Below are 22,580 nucleotides of genomic sequence, written 5' to 3'. Positions count from 1 at the left end.
ATCAGATATTCTGTGTAAAAGACCTAACCAAGAATAGTTAACTGCAATATTGGAAATAACTGCAATATTTCCAATTCTTTAAATGGGAAAAAATTATAGTGCAATATACTTTACCGAAAACCCTCAACCAATTTCCTAAAACAAAACTACTACACAGTAAAACTATCATATTATGATAGAAACTGCTTAAAACATTGATTCCTAATCACCAAAAAAATTTACGTGATTGATAACAAACCATTGCATCTTATTTAGTAATATGGCCTCTGAATTGCCTTTGAATTAATATTTAACTCCAGTAGAGGGTTAGGGGATGAGGCTCAAGAACAAAAAAAAAAACCCAATTTTTTATAGTTAAAAAGTCCTTGCAAATATATGTGTGTATATATACACACACACATACACATAGACCAGATACATTAAAATTTAATATAATGAATAAAATCATAAAAAGCAGAATAAAAGGTAAAAATGTGTCTGACTCAACGGAAGAAACATTTTTTAAAAAATACAAAAGCACTGAAAGAAGCCATAAAGGTAATGATTCACATACTTGACTATATTAAAAATGATAAACTTTTATGCATTAAAGCTCCATAAAGTCAGAGGCAAATCAGAGCCTGGAAAAATATATTTGTTACATACATTACACATAAAGGGTTAACATTATATGTAAAGGATTTCTGGCAAACCATAAGTCAAAAATGAATAACTCAAAAGAAATTTGGACAAAAGACATGAACAGAACATTCAAAAATAAAGACAAAAGGTAAATAAACATGTAAAAGTGTCCAAACTTATCCAAAACATAACTTAAATCCAGACACCAATTTTTTCACCTATGAATCTTACAAACATGTAAAAACATGTTGGTATCCAGTGTTGATATGACTAAGGGACAAACAGACTTCACATACTGGTTGAGAGGATGAACTGTTAAAATCTTTCTGGAGGGAAATTTGTCATTATTAATCAAAAGCCTTAAAATCTGCATAATCTCTAATCTAAAATATGTCCCTCTGAAAACTTATCCTTTAAGGCTGTCTGGCAATATTTAACAAAAGCCTTAACAACGTACATAAACATCAACCTAAAAATTCTACTTACATAAATATACACTAAGATTTATGGACAAAGGTGTTGATCAAAGATTTCTAAATGTAAAAAAACTGGAAATAAGCTAGTTTTCTAACAATAAGGAATTGATGAAATAAATTATGTTTCCCTGCTACATGCTCCTAAGGAACCTTTAAAAATCATGTTCTCAAAAGATATTTAAGGATTTTGGGGGAAAAGTTCTTTACAGCATGTTAAGTAAAATACCACCATATTGATTTATATAATGTTCCGACTTTGTAACACTTGTATATATATTAAACATATATTTCTGTGTAACTGGGGAAATATATCTCCATATCAAGTTACATAGTTCTAAAAGCATAAAATGAGAAGGGAATATACCAAAATATTAACAATGTTCATTTCTAGGTGGTAGCACTATAGTCAATTTTCAGTTCATTCTTTATACTGTTTGTATATGACTTTTATAATGCATAAACAATTGAATGATATAACATTAACCAAAAAGGCCTGCATGGTGAGCATGGATTTAGAACCAGGGGAATTATTTAAAAGTTTCAAATTACTGTGACTTCCTTGGACATCTATCTTTTGGGACAGTACTGTTTCTATGCTGATATGGTCCTTTGTGACTGACATTTTTTTCTTGGGCTATACTAATGTATTGAGTTTACATTCATTTCTTTCTGGTTTTGGAAAATTTCTATCTCAGGACATGGAGAGACGGGGGTACAATTACCTAACTATAGCCGATTATGTTCCATAAACAGCCTAACATGGTCTGGGAATAGAGATAGTCCCAGACTATCTCTGGGACTGAAGTAAAGGGGATTTTGCTGTCTCCATGTAGACCCGAACTGCAGTCTTATATAAAACCCAATGGTAGTAACCTTATTTTTACTTGATATTTTCTTATGAGTATAAAAAAAAGCTCAGTGATGTATGCGATTTACATTAAATGTGTTCCAGTTAAACACGGTTGGTTTTTTTGTTTGTTTGCTTTTTTCAGCTTTGCCACTTTTCTCTGGTTCTTTTCTACGTAGTGGCTCTATTCGATTTTGAAGCCCAGGCATTGGTTCTGCTCTAATTTCACTAGGACTTAATGATCCAGTCCTATCCCTTCCTTCACTGCCGTGAGCTTAGTTTTATCTATTACTGCTCTCTGTCATCTTCCCTGCTTGACTCTCTGAACACTCAGGACTGCAACACCTTTGTTAAAAGCCCCAACCGCCTAAGCCCTCTATTTATATATGTGAAAACCTTAACTGTATTTTTCCCAACCAAAAGGTTTCTTTTCACCTAACCACCTCTCTAATGTTTCTTGTTTTTCTTCTCCTTGAGTGAAATGGTTTGAAGCTCTCTCCCTCCCACCTGATCAATAGCTTAGCTGGGTGTTATGTAAAATGAAGTTTGCATTCGACTGTTTCCATAGCAACCATCACACATAGGATTAGATATAAAACTGCTTTCTGATATGACTGCTTTCTGATTAAAGGGCTTAGAGTTGCCAAACTAAGCTTTCTAGAACAAAACTTTGAAAAACACATTTAAGCAGAATTTAGTAACGTTGTGAATTAAGTATAGTGAAAGTTTGCTGTCAAAATGCAAATAACTTTAAGGGTATTTGTATTTTAATACCGTAAGCCTTTTAATCTAAGAAAGAGTCCATAGCTTAGCAGATGGGGTTGCCCTCTCCTTTACAGACAAGATTGAGGCCATCTACCATGAACTCCTAAAAATTGCCTTGCTTCCATTTTATATTTTCTATCTCTACCTATCCTTTCCTCTTCCCTCCTAGCTTGAAAGAAGTGTCCTTCCTAGGTTGAAACCTTTTTGCTGTGCTCTTGTTCCCATCTCTTCCTGTATTTCTGGGACCTTATTTCATCCATCATCTCCATCTTCAGTATCTCCATTGATTCCTTCCCCTTAGTCGACAGACATATGCAAATCTTCCTCTGTGCTGTAAAACTGTTCTTTATCCCTGCTTCTTTTTCAAGTTACAGTTCTTTCTTTTTTTTTAATTAATTTTTATTGGAATATAGTTGATTTACAACGTTGTGTTGGTTTCTGCTATACAGCAAAGTGAATCAGTTATACATATACATATATTCAATCTTCGTTAGATTCTTTTCCCATATAGGTCATTACAGAGTATTGAGCAGAGTTCCCCATGCTATACAGTAGGGTCCTACTGTACAGTTCTATCTTTCTAATCCTTCCATTTGTCATTTGCGGTCTCCATTTCCTCACCTCACATCCCTCTAATAACTTGCAATCTAGCTTCTAACCTCACTGGTTTACTGGATTTACTCTCAACAGAAATGCCCTTCCAATTAATAAATCCAGCGACCTCTTCTCTGCCCTTTTTTGGCTTGACCTCTTGACAGTTGTCAGCATAAGATGGCTACCTCCATCTCTCCTGCTTCCGAGACACTTAACGCTCCTATTCTGCATCCTGACTGTATCTCTTCAGTGTCCTTGTATTTTTGCTTTTACTGTCCACTATTTTATCAATATTATAGGCATTTCTTAAGGGGCTACCTTTTGCTGCCTCCTCTTCTCATTCCACAACTTCTCTACATCTTCGTTCCTCCCATGGCTTCAAAACTGCCGTAATCTATCTTCTTATCCTCGATCTCTCTGCTGAGTTTCAGGTCAGTATATTCAAATGCCAGGAAATAGATAGACCTATCTATGTATCCCAGAGGCTCCTCAAACTCAATATGTACATCTCTGAATTCATCTTCCACCCACCTACCCCATCCATCAAACTTGCTTCTCTTTCTTATTTTCCTTTTCTAATTCAGTGCCATTATCATCCTTCAGGCACTCAGGCTAAAAATCCTCGAGTTATCTTCAACTTTCCCTTGCCCATACTCCTCCCCTTTCTATATCCAGTCAGTAAAAAAAACAAAACAAAAAACCATACTAATTCTACCATGGATGCATGTCTTGCCTCTACCCTGTCCTTTCTACTTCCAATTAGGGAGCTCAGATCATTATCTCCTGCTTAGACTACTTAAAAATTGTCCTAGCATTCCCTGTTCCCTGATTCTCTCCCTCCTGCAATACGTCCTATAAACTCCATCCAGACTCGCCTAAAGCAAATTAATCAATCATTCATTCATACAAATTTTTATTGAGTGCCCATTATGTCCAGTATTTATAAAACTGCACACCTCTCAGGGACATTATTTGCATTGTAGTGTATGTGAATGCCACCCACTGAAATTATGCAGGTTATAAACCTCAGGGCTATGGACAGCAGCTCTAATTATATTCTAGACACTACTCTGGTTTTTAGGGGCACAGTAGTGAACTAAACAGAAAAGAATCCCTGCTCTCTTGGAGTTCTCAACCTACCGATGGGAAACAGACAATAATAAGCAAAGGCACAGATCTAATTGTGTCCATTCTAAGCTCAAGACCTTCAATATTTCCTCATTAAAAACAGAAAAAAAACCAACTCTTTATGATACTGGAGTTATTCCAGTGTCCAGCTCTGTTTCCTATCTTCTTTTTGTCTGAGGTTCCTTACAATCTAGCCATGCCAAACCACTTCAACCCATTCTTCAAAATATGCCTTGTACTACACTGCTGTCTCTGTGTTCATCCTGCCACCTTAAATATTCTTCTACTCCAACTCTACCTGTGTAAGTTCTAGCCATTTTAAAAGCCTATCTCAAAGGTTACCCTTTCCAAAAGCCACCTGCTCAAGATCTTCATAATTAATCTCTTCTATCCCTCCAATGAGCAGTCGCATTGTAAAAAACAGGCCTTAGAATCAGATAGACCCAGATTTGAATCCTAATTGTTCCAATAATAGCTGTGATCTTGGAAAGTTATTAAATGTCTTTCTCAGTTTCCTGATCTGTAAAATGATGGTTTTAATACACACCTTGCAGAATTACAGAACATAAGCATAACTCATAGCAAGCATCTAGCAGGTACTCAATAAATGATAGCTATTAAAATGCTATTGACTGTGGGTTTAAATTACTCACTTTGCTACTTACTAACTATATAAACTCAGTTTCCTCCTATGTAAAATAGAGATAATAAAAACTAAGCCTCAGGGTTGTTCTGAGAATAGGGAAAGTTCAAGTACAGTGCCTGGTCCACAGGAGGGCCCGGAACGGGTGTGAGTTTCTGCTTACCACACTCCGACTTCAATCATGGCCTGTATGTGCTCGCACACACACGCATGCCACATTCGGGTCTATTTCTCCCACTAGATTATAGACTCCTTAAGCCAAGTATTGTGTTTTCACTCACCCTTCTATTGCCCCCACTACTTTTCACAGTGCCTCCCAATTGGCTGGCATTGAACTTGCTACATTTCCCTTCCTATTCCCAACTCCCCAACACCTCCCTTTCTTCTTTCCTCTTCTGAAATTACATAACAGGCCATATGTATTTTTCTACAACACTAATCACAATCTTCCTCATTGTGCCCTTGTCATACCTGTGCCACCATCTCTTTCTCCCCTCACCACTACCAGGTAGGTTGTAAGATGTTTGAGTAACAACATGACGCTTGAGTGATGTATTATTCTCTGTGTCACCCAAGAGGAGTCTTGGGACTGGGACTTTTAAAGAGTAGGAGCTAAACATCTTGGTTAATTTGAATTAAATCCACTCTACCTGTACCATAAAAGCCTCTAATGAGAGCTTTAGCTTGGGTTAAACAGGGGAAGTACAAGTTTATTAGACATTATCCACAGAGTGTATTTGGATGGAAATGATCAATTGTTTGGGCCCACACATGCTGAGCATCTGTGTTATGAGTGATGCATTTCTTAACTTTCAGATATATTTCAACCACAAAAATGAACATCCATGACAATTTTCCCAAGCAATGCCCAGGTGATTCTTTCGACTTTGTCCATTGCATCTGTATTTTGATAAAGTGATATAACTTATTGAAATTTCATAAAGATATTCTGAGAACAAATTCATCTTACCAAGATGTCAACTATAAGATAAGAAATCACAGTTAGAATGTGATTATGCTACAGTTTTCTTCTACTTTCTCCCCTGTGATCTTTGATCAGAATGTTTTGTATTAAATTCGCATCAGAAAGTCACAAAGGTGACAACTTCTCGTTTGGGCTTTAAACCTAATATATAGTCATAAACTGCTTTGCTAAGTCACTTTACACAGATCCATTTAAAGTGCTAGCTCTGCACTGACAGGTGTGCTGACTTCTGGTAAAAACTGCCCAATGTATTTTACTTCATGTTACTTGGTTTCATGTTGGATGATGAAAGCGTACCACTAATGCTTCTGCTTTTGTCAGCAACCAAGTTTTTCTTTATATCCATTTTCTCTTCTCATAATAAAAATCCAGAAATCAGTGTGATGTAAACAAAAATGGCCACACTAAGGATTCACAATAAAATAAAGAATATTAGAAGGTAGAAAGTGGCCCTGGGAATCCCACACCAAATTCTTTCCACTTGTCTTTATTTTATTAGATCTGTGCTTAGGGACTTAGCAAAGCAGTCTATGAATATATATTAAGTGCAAAGCCCAAACTCCAAACAATTGGAGAACAGTTATATATCTAAATTATAATATGTGTATAAAATACTATGTAAACATTAAAAATGACACATATCTCCACGGAAAAATATTCAAAACACATTATATTTAAAAGGAGGAAATAAAACTGCATGTATATATGTAACACACCGCCTGAATGTCCCATTTTTTATTAATTTTTTTGCAGGGCAAGATGTATTTCCTCCTCACAACTGTCTTCCTGGAGATTATGAAAGCTGGAGGCTATAAAAGGGAACTTTTGTGACATAACTTGAGGCTGAAAAGAAGATACAGTTTTTTTTAAAAAAGCATGATAAAGTGTAGGATATAATGTTGAGAGGAGACTACTTTTCCTACTGTAAAGGGTCTGGTTTTGTTTTTTCAAGCATTCACCTGCAGCACAGATGTCATTGAGAGCTTACTTTCATCCCTTCCTCCCACCTCAAAGATCCAAAGCCCCCAGCTTTCCATCCAGTAGCTGAACTGAACAAAGGACACAGACTTACTGACAATTTCTATCATACGGCCCGACACAAAGGCAGGACTTTGTTTGGTTTTTAAATGATCGAGAAACTATGAGGGATGGAAGAAAATAGATAGAACTGAAGCGCTGGCTACATGATGTACCTCAAAAATTAGTATCAAGGCCCCACCATCCATGAGGTTTGGGGACAAGTTGAATGGAATGAGAAAGCTATACCTGATGTCCACCACCTTGTAGATTGTGAGATATATCATACCATTTAAACCCAAGACAAAAAGAAATTATATATATATGTGTGTGTATATTTTATATATATATATATAACATGAACTGTCCCCATCCCTCCTTCCCTCATAGAGAACATAGGACCAGTTAATCACATTCGTAATTACATCTTCCTAGCAAATGGGTACATTGAACATTTCTAGGAAAGACCTCATGATATTCTACTAGATAGCCTAATTCATATATTACTGAGCTGCAAGGATGTAAAATGTGATAGTGGCATCTCGACTTATAGGCACAGAACCCAGAAGCCTTAAATCTGTTTAAAAACCATGAAATGGGAAACGTTCCAGATTGATATGCAGTGAATAATATGTATAGTAACAGCTACCATTTATTACTGAGCACCAGGTAAACCTCATACCCACTCTATGTGAACTATGTCCCCAGCTGAGAAATGAAGCAAGTTGAGAGAAGTTAAAAATTATTTTTTCCCAAGGTAGCAGAGTAACTGAGAGAGCCAGAAGTCAATCACAGCAATTATTCCAAAGTCAGTGCTCTTTCCACTGTGCTGAACTGCTGCCTAAAAACCATGGAAATATCTGTGGGAAGAAGTTAGAGAAGTGAGCCCTGTTCTCCAGAGGCACTGAAGAAACATAAGACGTTAGAAATTGGGAGGGAAGAGAGATGGGAGCATGGAAGGAGAAGCCAAGTAAGCCGCACTCATCTTTCAACTAATTTTGACCAAATACACTCCATATTCATTCTGTGGATCAAAATAAAACCACTCTCCCACTTTATAAAATCCTTCTGAGCTTCAGGGCCCATGACGGCAAGAAGACTAGCCAACAATAGTTTACATGACACTCTTTGGCAGTTGCTTTTTCAGCTCTGCCAAAAGTAATTACTTCCACTCATTCAGGGGTTGGGTCAAAGCAGTATCTCTTAGGGAGCTGATTATCGTTTTTCCTTCCTCATGGAGGGAAGAAAGTGAAGAGAAAATCTACAAATAAGGTTCCTGACCATCCTCCTATAAAATTAGTTTAAAGCTTATGCTGCAGATTTGGTATTATTTGGAATACAGTGTTTTAATCTCAATCTGAGACCTGTTCTCATCCACTAAAATTTCATACAAAGCATCAAAAAAAAAAAAAAAAAACTTTATTGACATATAGTTTACATACCAACAAATTCACTCATTTAAAGTATACCATTCGATAGCTGTTAAGTATTTTCACAGACTTGTGCATCCATCACCAAAATCAATTTTAAAACACTGACATTACTGCCCAAAAGAAACAAACCTCCTGCCCTTTAGCATTTACCCCGTAACTCTCCTAACAACCCTAGCCTTATACAACCACTAATCTACTTTCTATCTCTACAAAGCAACTTAGAGATAAAATCCTAAATGTTTTCTGGTTTTGAAGAGATCAGTACTATCCTGAAAGCTATCTGGAGAATATCTGAAGTAGTCAACTTTTGCCAGAAAAAAACAAAAACAAAATAGAAAGAAAAAGAATAGCACCACATTTTCTGATGTGAAGCCTGCTATCCCTATTTTCTTTTCTTTTTGCAAAGAAGCAGCTTTTATAATTAGGAAGTAAATCAAAAGAATACATTAATGTCTTGTGCTTGCCTGATAATAAATTGAGAAAACTCACAAAATGGATTATTGATAGATTTTTTTTTTCTTTAACCAAAATAAAACTAGGCTTTAGATTCACCTGGTAAGGCCTTACTTAAACAGGCAGTGCACCAATACAATTCACTAAACTATGCTTTCTATACAATTAGGAATTAAACAAACCCCTTTTAGAGACTGACCTGAGATGACATTTAATGCTAAAACCAAAATAAATAATCTAGCAAGAACAAAATTTTTAAAATTTCAATAATGTCAGCCTTGGAGATATCTGTTCACCAAAATTAATCAACATTTCTAAAATATCTTAATATAAAATTATAAAAGAAAAGTGAAGTTGGCATTTATTCTACCCTCACTTTGGCTTTCAAGAACTTCAATGCACTCACCAAATGGAGCCTTTCTCTTCATCAGCAGGCTGGGTGCCTTAAGTTGGCTTTCTCAGAACACTGACAGCATATTCAGGTCATAGTCTTCTTCCCGGAAATCTCAGTGAATGCAGCAGAGGCTGCTGGGAGAGAGCGGTGCTCTCTACTGGTCACATCTCCACTTACTGGTTTCCGAAAGCTCCAGGGAACCCAGGAGTTCCCAGTTTCTTTCAAGGTAGGCAAAGAAAGGTGTCTTTGAACCCCTGACCCATTGGGGTTTGCCAAAATTGTGAGCTGTGTCTTCAGGGGCTTTCTCTTTGGGCAGCCCCTTCCTCCCACTTTGGACACAGCATGATGTGGTAGAAAAATCCGGTCAAGCATGCTTGCTTCGACTCCTAGGTCCATATACTAGGTGTATGATCTTAATCTCTTTGATCCTCAGTTTCTTCATCAGTAAAATAATAATGCTACCATCCCACTGGTAGAGTTATCATGAGAATTAAATGTAATGACACATGTGCTAAGTGCCAAGCACAGTGTAGTGTACATAGCAATGGACAAGAAATACTAGCTTGTTCTGGGTGAGCCTGATGTAATTAAGGGAGCCCATTAAAAGAGGGTCTAGAGGACAGAGGGGGAAGGTCAGAGACTCTCATGCTGGCCTTGAAGAAGTAAGCTTCTAAAAGAAAAGAAAGAAAAAAAAAAAAAAGTAAGCTTCTATGAGTTCTACAGCTACAAGGAAATGAAATCTGCCAACAACCATGTGAGCCTGAAAAAGAACTCCTTGCCTCAGATCACAGCCCAGCCCTGGCTGACATCCTAATTGCAGCATTGCGAGATCCTGAGCAGAGGACCCAGCTAAGGTGTGCCCAGATTCCTGACCCACAAAAACTATGAAATAATAGTGTGTTGTTTTAAGCTGCTAAATTTGTGGCAATTTACTACACAGCAATATATAACTAATTCAGTAGGTCTGGGTGAGGCATTTCTAACAAGCTCCCAAGTGACTACTGATGCTGGTGAATGTCCACACTGAGTAGCAAGGATATATCAGTCATTCCGAGACTCACAGTGGTAATGGATATTAAGGATGAACAACTGGGTGTGCTTTTATAATTTCTTCAACCTTAAACATAAAGTTTAATGATTCCTAATCCCTCATTATAACCTCTATTTTCTCAAGTTGACTCTCATGTGACTTTTGTTGGAAATTCCCACTTAAACTTCTGTGCACCTATTTCCAATTAGAATCTCAGCCCTTTAATTTCCTACACTTGCAAGAAAATTAAATATGTTCCTACTCAAATGCAAATAGCACAGAGATGTAATTATCATTTTATCAATTCAGTCCAATCCTCTTTAACCACACTAGATATTAAAAGTAACAAGAGTTTAATGATTACACTTGAGGATATTAAAGACTGAGCAAAAATGAATTGTTTCTTGGTTTTGCCAAATACAATATATTATTCACAAAATAAGTTTTTTAGCTTATTATAATATTAAACAATTTTTGATGGTTCTCTTGTTTGGACCATGTGGTTGAATACTACTAGGTGTGAAGGAACGTCTGTTCTACACAGTCTGGTTGATTTAGTGGGTCAAACCATCAGGAGTCTTAGGACTGCAGGACTTATTTGCATGGGACTACAGGTTTCAGAATTCTATTAGCTGACAGCATCATTTGGTACAGCAGTTAATCCTGTGTGGTTGAAGAAGAGAGCCTAGCCTGGAGATCACTGAAGGTAGAACCAAAAGAACTCAATTGTTGCAGATCTCTTTTTGGACTTATTATATGAAAAGAGGAAGTCGTTTTCTCTGGATTCTTTATTCTTCATTTGTTAAACTCACTAAACTTTCAGTTCAGTTCAGTCTAATTCAATTCATTTCAAAAAGTATTCAGTACATGACAGTCCTAGGAACTACAAAAACAGTACGAATAACACATAGTATCTGCCCTTATGCAGTTTATGATCTAGTGGGAAATAGAAATTTGATTTCTAGAATCAAACCAACCAGATTAGAGGCTGAATTTTCGATAGAATGAACTGGATCTTTTGGCATGTTCTGAATAGAGCCTTAATGTGTCAAGCCTACCATAATTGTTTTTTAAGAAAAACTTTAAGTAGAACTGGGTTTACTGAGAGGTAAATACTCTCTAAATGTCAAGTAATTATAATAATACTTTTACCTATGACACTGGAAAAAATTCTTAACTCCTTGTACTTATAGCAAAAACCTTTTTCTTTTAAAGATCACCCATCAGCATAAGGCACAACATCAACATAGTTTCAAAAAGTTCTTTCTTCTACTTTTGTAAACACACACACACACACACACACACACACACACACACACACACACACACACACACACAGCCCACTTGGCTATACGCTGAACTTTTATTGTTCCCTTTTGCTTAGTTAAGGACAAAGTCTGCCACTTCAGGATTGAAGCAGTCCTTTTGGCTTCCAGGGAGAGGTTGATAAACATTTTTCTTTATACTGCACCGGCAATGCAGTCTTAGTTGAGAACATTGCTTCTCTAAGGGTTACTTCTTAAGACTGGGAATCGATGCAGTTGTTTTGTTGGTCACCAAGCTACTCAGAATCACCGATATACAAAAATGCAAGTTCTGACTTTACAAGATTCTCTCAAAGCTATGAAAAAGTGTTTTAAAAAGTAGGCTGAAGTCTGATCTGGAAAGACAATGGAAAAAAACAAACATTTCAGTTTGACATAACACCTTTCTTTCTTTCTTTTTTAATGGTAGTCAATCATACCAGAATCATCTGGAAAGATGCTGCAGGATACTGGGGGTAACGGGGACAAAAGGATTAAGGCAAGGCAGAGGACAGGGAGTAAGTTTGTGTTGGGCTTACAAGTTTGTCCACTGGGACATATTCTGTTCTCATGTATAAGTAATACCAAGGAGTCGTAAAAGGGAAATGTATTCTTCATCTCCAAAAATGAGAGGAGAAGAAGAAATAAAGGAATCTTACTTGCATATGGAATCTTATAGTTGGAAAAGACCTTAAGGACCATCTAAGCTTAGTTTCCACATTAAATGGCTTCCCAAAGGTCATACACTTAATGACAGAACTAGGACCAGAATTTCCATTTCTTGATTCATGATTTAGTGTTCTTTTTAGTTTACCATAAATCATAAATAGAGTCCATATAAAATTTTTTATAATGTATTTATTAAATAGGCTATTTGGAAAGGAAGTTCTAAGTTATTAAAATAAGTGAGAATCCCAATATGGTGGAAGTGCCTAAGATAATACCCAAATCAATTCCTGGTAGACAAAATTCACTGCCTGGTAAATCTACAGAATGCCAAACTAGAAAAAAGAATACCAATATACCCATCAAGATGTATGATAAAGGGAAAAGCCAAGAAAACAGCAAGAAGAGATAAGAGGCAGCCAGAAGTAAAAACAGAAATTTTTGCTCAGCCCAGTAATAGGTGGTGAAGACTAGAGAAGCTCAACTATGAATGTGGGAGATGTATTTCCAAATGCCTTGCCTCTTTCTGCTTTGTCTGTTCTTGAGTTCAGTTCTTACACTGAAATCTCAACTCTTACAGCTCTCACTCTATCCTTTCCCTGGCTTTCCTCTTTTGACCCACAAAGGATTTGTGCTGGCACTTCAAGGTGTTCATTTAGCCATCAAATCCCATACTCCTTCCTACAGTTTTGGTCATAAAAGTAGAGAAAGTAGACAGAAACATATGGGTTAGCATTATGATGGATATTTTCAAGATAGCTACTACATAGTAGATATCCAATAAACATCCAAGAAGCATAGCTTACTTGTATTCATTCCACTACCAGAGATGAAGTCCTATGAATCTTAGAGGCTATAAAATCTTCTAGCATCCCAATAATCATGAAAATGACTCAGGAAAATATCACACCCTCAGCTTTTATCAGCTTTTATAATAAGTTATAAAAGCTTTAATAAGCTTTTATAACTCATTAAAGTTATTTATTCATAGCTTCTGAGAGTAAGACACTAGAAGCAGGATATCTGCGAGGGGGATAGGAAAAGGAGGGAGAAGGCCATGATGTAGAAAAAGGACCAAAAAAGAAGACTGGGAGAAGCTAAAAAGCAAGCCTCAGAATCCCATTTCCAGCTATGCTGATATAAGTGGTACCAGACTTGCCCTCCCACTGTAGACAGTTATAAAACTTTACAAAGTATATGAAGCAACTGTCTTCAGGCACTGAACAAAAGGCAACACAGAATGCAATGCTCAAAGAAGAGCAACAGAGGAGATGAGAACCATGTTCTCTATTAGTGTACAGTTCCAACCTCAACACAGAGAGGTGGAGGCCAAGCAGAGCATGACAGAGACAATAGAGAAAATGAAATAGAATACTAAAAATATGTGATTAACCCAAAAGAAAGCAGAAAAGGAGGAACGAATGAATGAAAAGAACACATAAAACAACTAAAATACAACCAGCAAATTATAGAATTAAAATAAGTCATAGCGATAAATACATTAGATATACATGGAAGAAGCACAGTAAGAATCATTTATTATCAAACTGGATAAAAATGAGACTCAAAAATATACTTTCTGCAGGTGTTACACTTTAAATATAAAGACACAAATAGATTGAAAGTAAAATAACGTAAAAAGAAAGCCAGAGTGTATTAATACTGGACAAAGCACATTATGAAACAAAGATTATTACCAGAGATAAACAGAAATGTTGCAAGTGATAAAAAGGTACCTTAAGAGTTAAACATAATCATTCTAAATGTGTATGGTCCTAATGCTAGATTTACAAGATACATGAAGTAAGCACTGAGAGAACTAAAAGGAGAAATTGAGAAATCTACCATATCGGTTGGACATGTTGCACCCTTTTCTCAGTAACTGATAGAAGTTGAAAAGAAACTACCAAAACACAGAAGATATGAGCAACCCTATCAATGAACTGGACCTAAATGACATTTATAGAATACTATACTCTGTAATGTCAGAAAACAACTTTTTAACTCCACATACAATATTCATCAAGACAGACTATATGCTAAGTGATGAAATATAACTCATTAATAAAAATGTTTGAAATCTTATAAAGTGTATTATCTGATAACAATGAAACTCAATTAGAAGTTAATAATGAGATGTCTAGAAAGTTTTCAAATGTTTGAAAATTAAATATCACACATCTAAAATAACCCACAGGTCAAAGGAACAAAAGGAAAATTAAAAATTATTCAGCTGAAAGATAATGAAAATAAATTATATCAAAATCTGTGGGAAGTAACTAAATCAGTTATTAAAGGAAAGTGTAAAATTTAATGACTATATTATAAAAGAAAGGTTTGAAAAAAATTAGTTTTGCCTTAAGAATTTAAAAAAGAAAAGTTAAAATAAATGGAAAGGAAAAATAATTAAGTGCAAAATTCAATTAAATAGAAAAAATAATAATCAGAAAGAAAAATAAACAAAGTTATTTGAAAAAGGTAATCAAAATGATAAATCCTTAGCAAGACTGATCAGAAAAAAACCACAATTTACTAACATTAAAATTGAAAGCGGGAATATCATTACAGATCCTACAGACATTTAAAAGATATTACTGGGAAAAACTTTAGGTCAATAAATTCAACAAATGGATGAATGGAGAAATTCCTTGCAAGACATTACTTAACAAAACTGACAGAGAATAGAAAATTTCTATAGAATTATATTAGGGAATATAATTAATATTGTAATAAAAACCTACAAAAAAATCTAGACCCAGATGGTTTCACTAGTGGATTCTATCAAATATTTAAGGAAGAATATCAATCTTATATATACTTCTTCAGAAAAATAGAGGAAGAGAGATCTCTTCACAACTCATTTTAAGAGGTCAGAGTTACCCTAATACTAAACCTGACAAAAACATTACAAGAAAACTACAAATTGGTATGCCTCATGAAAATAAATGTAAAAATTCTTAACAAAATATTAGTAAATAGAATCCAGCAAATAAAAATGTTCACTGCATCAAAGTGCAGTTTATCCCAGGAATGAATGATTTGTTCAATATTTGATTGTCAAATCATGTAATATACCATATTAAGTGAAAAAGGAGAAAAAAAAACCATATGATCCTCTCAGCAAATTCAGAAAAAGCATTTGACAAAATTCACCACCCATTCATGATTAGAAAAATCTCAGCACCCCCATGTTCATAGCAGCATTATTTACAATATCTAAGACATGGAAACAACCTAAGTGCCCATCAATGGACAAATGGATAAAGAAGTTATCTTTATCTTACATATGTATGGAATATTATATATATATATATATATATGGAATATAATATATATACAATGGAAGATTATATATATATAAAATGGAATATTATTTAGCCATTAAAAAAACAAGGAAATCCTGTTATTTGCAACAACATGGAAGGACCTTGAAGGCATTAGGCTAAATGAAATAAGTCACACAGAGGAAGACAAATACTGTATGATCTCACTTATATGTGGATTCTTAAAAAAAAAAAAAAAAAGAAAAGAAAAGAAACAAAAATACCCCCACCAAACTCAGAAAAAGAGGAGATCAGATTTGTGACTACTAGAGGCAGGGAGAGGGGGAATTAAAGGGGGTGGTCAAAAGTTACAAACTTCCAATTATAAGACAAATAAGTACTAGGGATACAATGTGCAACATGATGACTATAGTTAACACTACCAAATGATACGTAGGAAAGTTGTTAAGAGAGTAGATCCTAAGAGTTCTCATCACAAGGAGGCAATTTTTTTCTTTTCTTTTTATTGTATCTATATGAGATGATTGATGTTAATTAAACCCATTGTGGTAATCATTTCAAAATATATATAAATCAAACCACCATGCTGTATATCTTAAACTTATACAGTGATGTATGTCAATTATTTCTCAATAAAACTGGGGAAAAAAGGATCATACATGATGGTCAAGTGGGATTGATCCCTGGGATGCAAGGCTAGTTCAACATATGCAAATTAATAAATGTGACATAGCACATTAACAAAATGAATGATAAAAATTACATGATCCTCTCAATCAATGCAGAAAAGAAAACATTTGACAAAATTCAACATCCTCTCATCATTAAAAACTCTCAACACATTGGATATAGAAAGAACGTGCCTCAACATAATAAAGACCATATATTACAAATCCACAGCAAGTATCATACTCAAAAGGTGAAAGTTTGAAAGGTTTCTCATGAAGAACAGGAAGAAGACAAGGATGCCCAAACTCACCACTTCTGTTCAACATAGTACTGGAAGTCCTAGCCAGGGCAATTGGGCAAGAAAAAGAAAAAAAAAAAAGGCAGTCAAATTGGAAAGAAAAACATAAGACTGTCTCTGTTTGCAGATAGGATCTCATACATAGAAAACCCTAAAGATGCCACCAAAAAACTATTAGAACTAATAAACAGTATAGTTTCAGAATACAGAAATCAACATACAAAAATCAGTTGCATTTCTATACACTAATGACAAACTATCTGAAAAAGAAAGAAAGAAAACAATCGCATTCACAATAGCAACAGAAAAAAATACTTAGGAATAAATTTAACCAAGGAGGTAAAAGCAGTATACAATAAAAATTACAAGGCATTGATGAAAGAAATTGAAGATGACACAAATAAACGGAAAGATATTCCATTTTCGTGGCTCAGAAAAATTAACATTGTTAAAATGTCCAACTACTCAAAGCCATCTATAGATTCAATATAATCTCTATCAAAATTCCAATGACATTTTCACAGAAATAGAACAAACAGGCCTAAAATTCATATGGAACCACAAAAGATCTCAAATAGCCAAAGCAATCCTGAGAAAGAACAAAGCTGGAGGCATCACACTTCCTGATTTCAAAGTTTATTACAAAGCTATAGTAATCAAAACAGTATGGTACTGGCATAAAAAGAGACATAATGGAACAAAATTGAGAGATATAAATAAGATATAAATCCACATATATATGGTCATCTAATTTTTGACAAGGGAGTCAAGAATACTAAATGGGGGAAAGACAGTATCTTCAATAAATGGTGTTGGGAAAACTGGATAACGATGTGTAGAAAAATGAAATTGGACCTCTATCTTACACCACTCACAAAAATTAGCTCAAAGTGGATTAAAAACTTAAATATAAGACCCCAAACTGTACAACTACTCTAAGAAAACATAGGGAAAAGGTCTTTGACATTGGTCTTGGCAAAGACTTTTTGTATATGACACCAAAAACCTAGCAATAAAAGCAACAACAAACAAATGTGACTGCATCAAACTGAAAAGCTTCTGGACAACAAAAGAAATAAACAGCAAAATGAAAAGGCAACCTACAGAATAGGAGAAAATATTAGCAAACTATATATCTGTTAAGGGGTTAATATCCAAAATAATAAAGAACTCATACAACTCAATAGCAACAAATAAAATTCGGTTTAAAAATGGGCAAAGGACTTGAATAGACATTTTTACAAAGAGAACATACAAATGGCCAACAGGTACATGAAAAATATGTTCAACATCACTAATCATCAGGGAAACACACATCAAAACCACAATGAGATATCACCTTGCACCTGTTAGAATGGCTATTACCAAAAAGACAAGAGATAGCAAGTGTTGAGGATGTGGAGTAAGGGACCCTTGTAACCTATTAGTGGGAATGTCAATTGTCAATTGGTACAGTCACTACAGAAAACAGTATGGAAGTTCCTCAAAAAATTAAAAATGGAACTACTGTATGATCCTCAAAAAACTTAAAATAGAAGTATCATATGATCCAGCAATCCCACTTCTTGGGATATATCTGAAGGAAATGAAAACACTATCTAAAAGAGGGGTCTGCATCTCCATGTTCATCGCAACATTTTTCACAATAGCCAAGGCACGGAAACCACCTAAGTGACCATTAACAGATAATGGATGAAGAAGATATGGTATATAAAAACAATGGAATATTATTCAGCCAGAAAAAAGGAAATCCTGCCTTTTGCTACAACATGGATGGACCTTGAGAGCATTATCATAAGTGAAATAAGTTAGGCAGAGAAAGATAATTATTGTATGTTTTCACTTATATGCAGAATCTAAAAAAGCCAAACTCATGAAAACCGAGAGTAGGATGGTGGTTGCCAGGGGGTGGGGGAAATGGTGAGATGTTGGTCAAAGGGTGTAAACTCCCAGCTATAAAAGATGAATAAGTTCTGGGAACCTAATTATATTCACCATGATGTTTATTAACAGTATTTGAAAGTTGTTAAGAGAGTAAATCTTAAACCTTATCACCACACACACACACACACACACACACACACACACACACACACACACACACACACGATAATTATGAGAAGGGATGGAAGCATTAACTAACCTTATGGTGGTAATCATTTTTTAAGTTTAATTTTTAATTTATATTGGAGGATAGTTGATTTACAATGTTGTTAGTTTCAGGTGTACAGCAAAGTGTTTCAGTTATACATATACATGTATCCATTCTTTTTCAGATTCTTTTCCCATATAGGTTATTACAGAGTATTGAGTAGAGTTCTCTGCGCTATACAGTAGGTCCTTGTTGGTTATCTATTTTACATATAGTAGTGTGTATATGTCAGTCCCAATCTCCCAATTTATCCCTCCCTGCCACGTTTCCCCTCTGGTAACCATAAGTCTGTTTTCGAAGTCTGTGAGTCGGTTTCTGTTTTGTGAATAAGTTCATTTGTATCATTTTTTTTAGATTCCACATATAAGTGATATCATATGATATCATTTTGCAATATATACATGTATCTAACCACAGTGTATACCTTAAACTCACATATGTTATATGTCAACAATATCTCAATGACTCTGGAAAAGAAAGGGACGCTCAATAGCATTAGTGACGAGAAAAATGCAAATTAAAACCACAATCTGATAGCACTGCACACCTACTAGAATGGCTCAGTTGTAAATTATGTCTCTATTACCAAGTGCTGGCAAGGTTGTTGAGCAACCAGAGCCCTCATGCGTCTCTGCGAGGAATGTGAAGTGATACAATTACACTGAATAACTGCTTGGCAGTTTCTTATAAAGTTAAGCATACACCTTCCAAGTTTTAGGTATTTACCCAACAGAAATGAAAACATATGGCCACCAAAACATTTGTGAAAAAAATATTCATAGCACCCAAATGTCCATCAACGGGAACGTAGATAAACAGACTGTGGTATATTCACACAGTGGTATACTATTCAAAAAGGAACAGTCTATACATACAACAACATGGATGAATCTCACCAACATTTTGCTGAGTGACAGAGCCACATGCAAAAGCGTATAGGTTGTAGGATGGTATTTATATGAAGTCTTCGAACAAGCAAAATGAATTTAGAGTGAAAGAAAACAGATCAGAGTTTGGGGGAGGGAGGTATTAAATTTGTCAAAATTAATTGAGCTGTACACTTAAAATCAGTGCACCTTATGGTAGGGAAATTATACCTCATTAATCGAACAAACAAAGGAAACCTCATGTAAATTAAAATTTTGTCGAACACCAGAAGTATACTCTTGAGGCTCAGTGCATTGCAACTCTATTTGCACATGAGAAGCACCTAGGATTCTTTTTTTAATATACAATCCTATGAATCATTACCAAATATTGAGAACCCCTGACCTGCTATGAGAACCATTCCTATATCAGCTGGGAAGTTGCTACCAAAATAGAGTAGTTTGATTTTCACAGCATCTTTTAGTACAGAAATCCATCCCCGCGTCCAAATGAACTTGCCCATGCCTGCTTAGAACTGTGAATTGTTGATACACGGACATGGCTATGATATTAACAATTATGTTACACCTTCCAGAAACAGATTTCCCCTGCCATAAAACTGTCAAAAAAGGGCTTCCATTTGTTATTTTAGTTCTCTTCTAAGCGCACACAGTGGGAAAAGCCTACAGAAACCAAAACCATGCCTTTACATGCTTTTGAATTACAGATGGTTCTGTAAATCTAGCTTCCATTTCAGAGCCTGTACACCATTTTGTAAAACACCTCTCATTAGCAGGCTTGTTTTTCGGAAGTGACAATGGAACTCTTCAAGGATATACAGTCCAGCGGTAGACATTAGCAACAGAATCTTAAATAGAAAAATTCTAAGAGACAGAATGGGCCCCAGAGAACAGAAAAATGATACCACCACAAGAGGAGGAAATAGAAGCAATAGAAAACTGGCTTGGAAGGCAACGAGAAACCAGCAATGTCCTTTTCCACTTCAGAAGGACAGCCCTAGGAACAAGATTGAGAACTCACTGCTAACACAAACCAAACTGCATTGCCAAAAGCAACACAATTTAAATAAGCGGTGTAAGGGAAACCATCTCTGACTAATCCTCTGGAAACCTAGCTCAGAGACTAAGTCAATCGACTTTTGGAAATTTCTTTTTCCTCTCCAAGCGGTTTCACCTTATATGAAGTGAGGGGTTAGGATTATATAACTTCTAAGCCTGGTCTATTTCGGCTATTGTGATTCAGCTTCAACTCCAGTATATACTATCTTCCAGGATATGATGCACTTGTGGAATAGAGGTCCATTGCTTGGGTCCCAGTAGCAGAGAGGCAAAACCACACGTGGGCTTTGCTTTGATATCATGTACAAGACAGGTTAAACGGCAACTGAACAAATCGATGTTAATTCCAGTTCAGTTGGCTTGTTCCCCATCTTTCTCTGCACCTGGCACCTCTAAATCTCTCAATGTGAAAACTCCAGTCTTAACCTCTGTTCTGTGTTAAAGCAGTGATCAGTTTATAACTTCTATCTGCAACTTCCTCTTAGAGAACGACTGTTGTTTAAGGAGGAGTGACACTGCATTTTCATTAGAGATAAGGATTTCAAGCAATGCGTTTGGGTGTGGGTTGAGCCTTGTGGTCTCATTTTGTGAATTAAATTCTCAGGCATGCGCTTCGGCTTGGAATATCCAGCGGTATGGTGGTAATGTTTTCAGGGAGGAACTATGTATGAAGACAAATGACACAGAGCAACTTAAAAAATTATGCTGTTTTGAAATTATATCGGGGCACTTGTGTTTGTAGGCTCTAGTCAGAAGCATCACATCAAAAGACCAGAGTTGTTTGTGGTCAAATCATTAACAGCTGTGCCCTTTAAGTAAGTTATCGAAAATGAGTCCTTGCCTAGAGACAGCAGCAGGCTAATTAGCTTCTCCACTGGTAATCTTCACTCAAAAGAGAAGACAAGCTTGCCCAGGAATAAATCAGTCTTGCTCTCACATCCTCTCTCTCTCTCTCTCTCTTTCTCTGTCTCTCTCATATATATGTATATGAAATCCCATACGAAGTCAAAAATCCCATACAAGTCAATAATAACACAAGCAACTTTCCCCAAAACTGGGCAAAAAAACCAAGTCAAAAACTCACAAAAGATTATGTGCAAATGGCCAGTAAGTACACGTGAAAACATACAAAACAGTATTCATCATTATTCTGTCACCACACAGAAAAGAAAACCCACACTAATTACAATATTAAAAAGGAGGGCTCTTAATTGGGCATATGCGGGGCTAGAAGGAAACTCTTGAGGGCTAGACCGTTGGTGCCCAAGAGGAAATTATCCACTAATGACCGCGGCCGCGAGTGCACCGTGACCCAGGCAGTGAACTCTCACCCGGCTAGCAGGCTAGGGAGGAAATCTTGGCACGCCCTGCAGGGCTGGGGGAAACTCTCCGCTAGCGTTCGCCACGACTAGGACGGACTTTCTCTGATGTGCACCCAGGGAGTACCGCTGGGGCCAGGAGAACTTTTAGCAGATCACAAGGCTGAGGGAAGAACTCTTGACCTGCCAGCCTCCAGGACTGGAAACACTCACCCTGTGCCGGCCTCAGCGATTCCACCGTGCTGGGATTAACGAGGACCACGTGGCCAGGAGTATGGTCATACACATGGGGATCCTGTTGGAACTGACGCACGGCTTGGACCCCGCTTGAGTGAAGGACTTGCCCCAGACGCCGCCAGTGCTGTTTGAAGCCGACCTTTAGCGGCAGCTTTGCGTGATCGCTGCCCCACCCAAGGCCACGCCCCTCCCCAGGTGGCCCACATCCAATGTATGATTCACTGGGGGAATGTCAAGGCCCAGTAATCTTGGCCAAATTTGGGACAGCTGTGAAGGATTGTTCTCGCCCTGCTTCCTTCCTTTCCCTTCTACCAGTGTT

At 36.3% G+C, this 22,580-nt stretch overlaps 1 long non-coding RNA gene across 1 annotated transcript in view; it reads right to left on the bottom strand.

Moving 5' to 3' along the window:
• LOC137757146 (uncharacterized) overlaps window positions 1–22,366 on the bottom strand; it is a 119,131-nt gene extending 96,765 nt beyond the window's left edge. The window contains exon 1 of the long non-coding RNA XR_011072304.1: window positions 22,238–22,366. This is a non-coding gene — a long non-coding RNA (uncharacterized lncRNA). The remainder of the gene's footprint in view (window positions 1–22,237) is intronic.
• Between the last annotated feature and the right edge of the window lie 214 nt (window positions 22,367–22,580).

This window comes from Eschrichtius robustus, chromosome X, assembly GCF_028021215.1.
Source record: "Eschrichtius robustus isolate mEscRob2 chromosome X, mEscRob2.pri, whole genome shotgun sequence".
Classification (NCBI taxonomy): Eukaryota; Metazoa; Chordata; class Mammalia; order Artiodactyla; family Eschrichtiidae; genus Eschrichtius; species Eschrichtius robustus.
The sequence above is the reverse complement of the archived record's forward strand: the minus strand, read 5'-3'. Positions and strand labels throughout refer to the sequence as shown.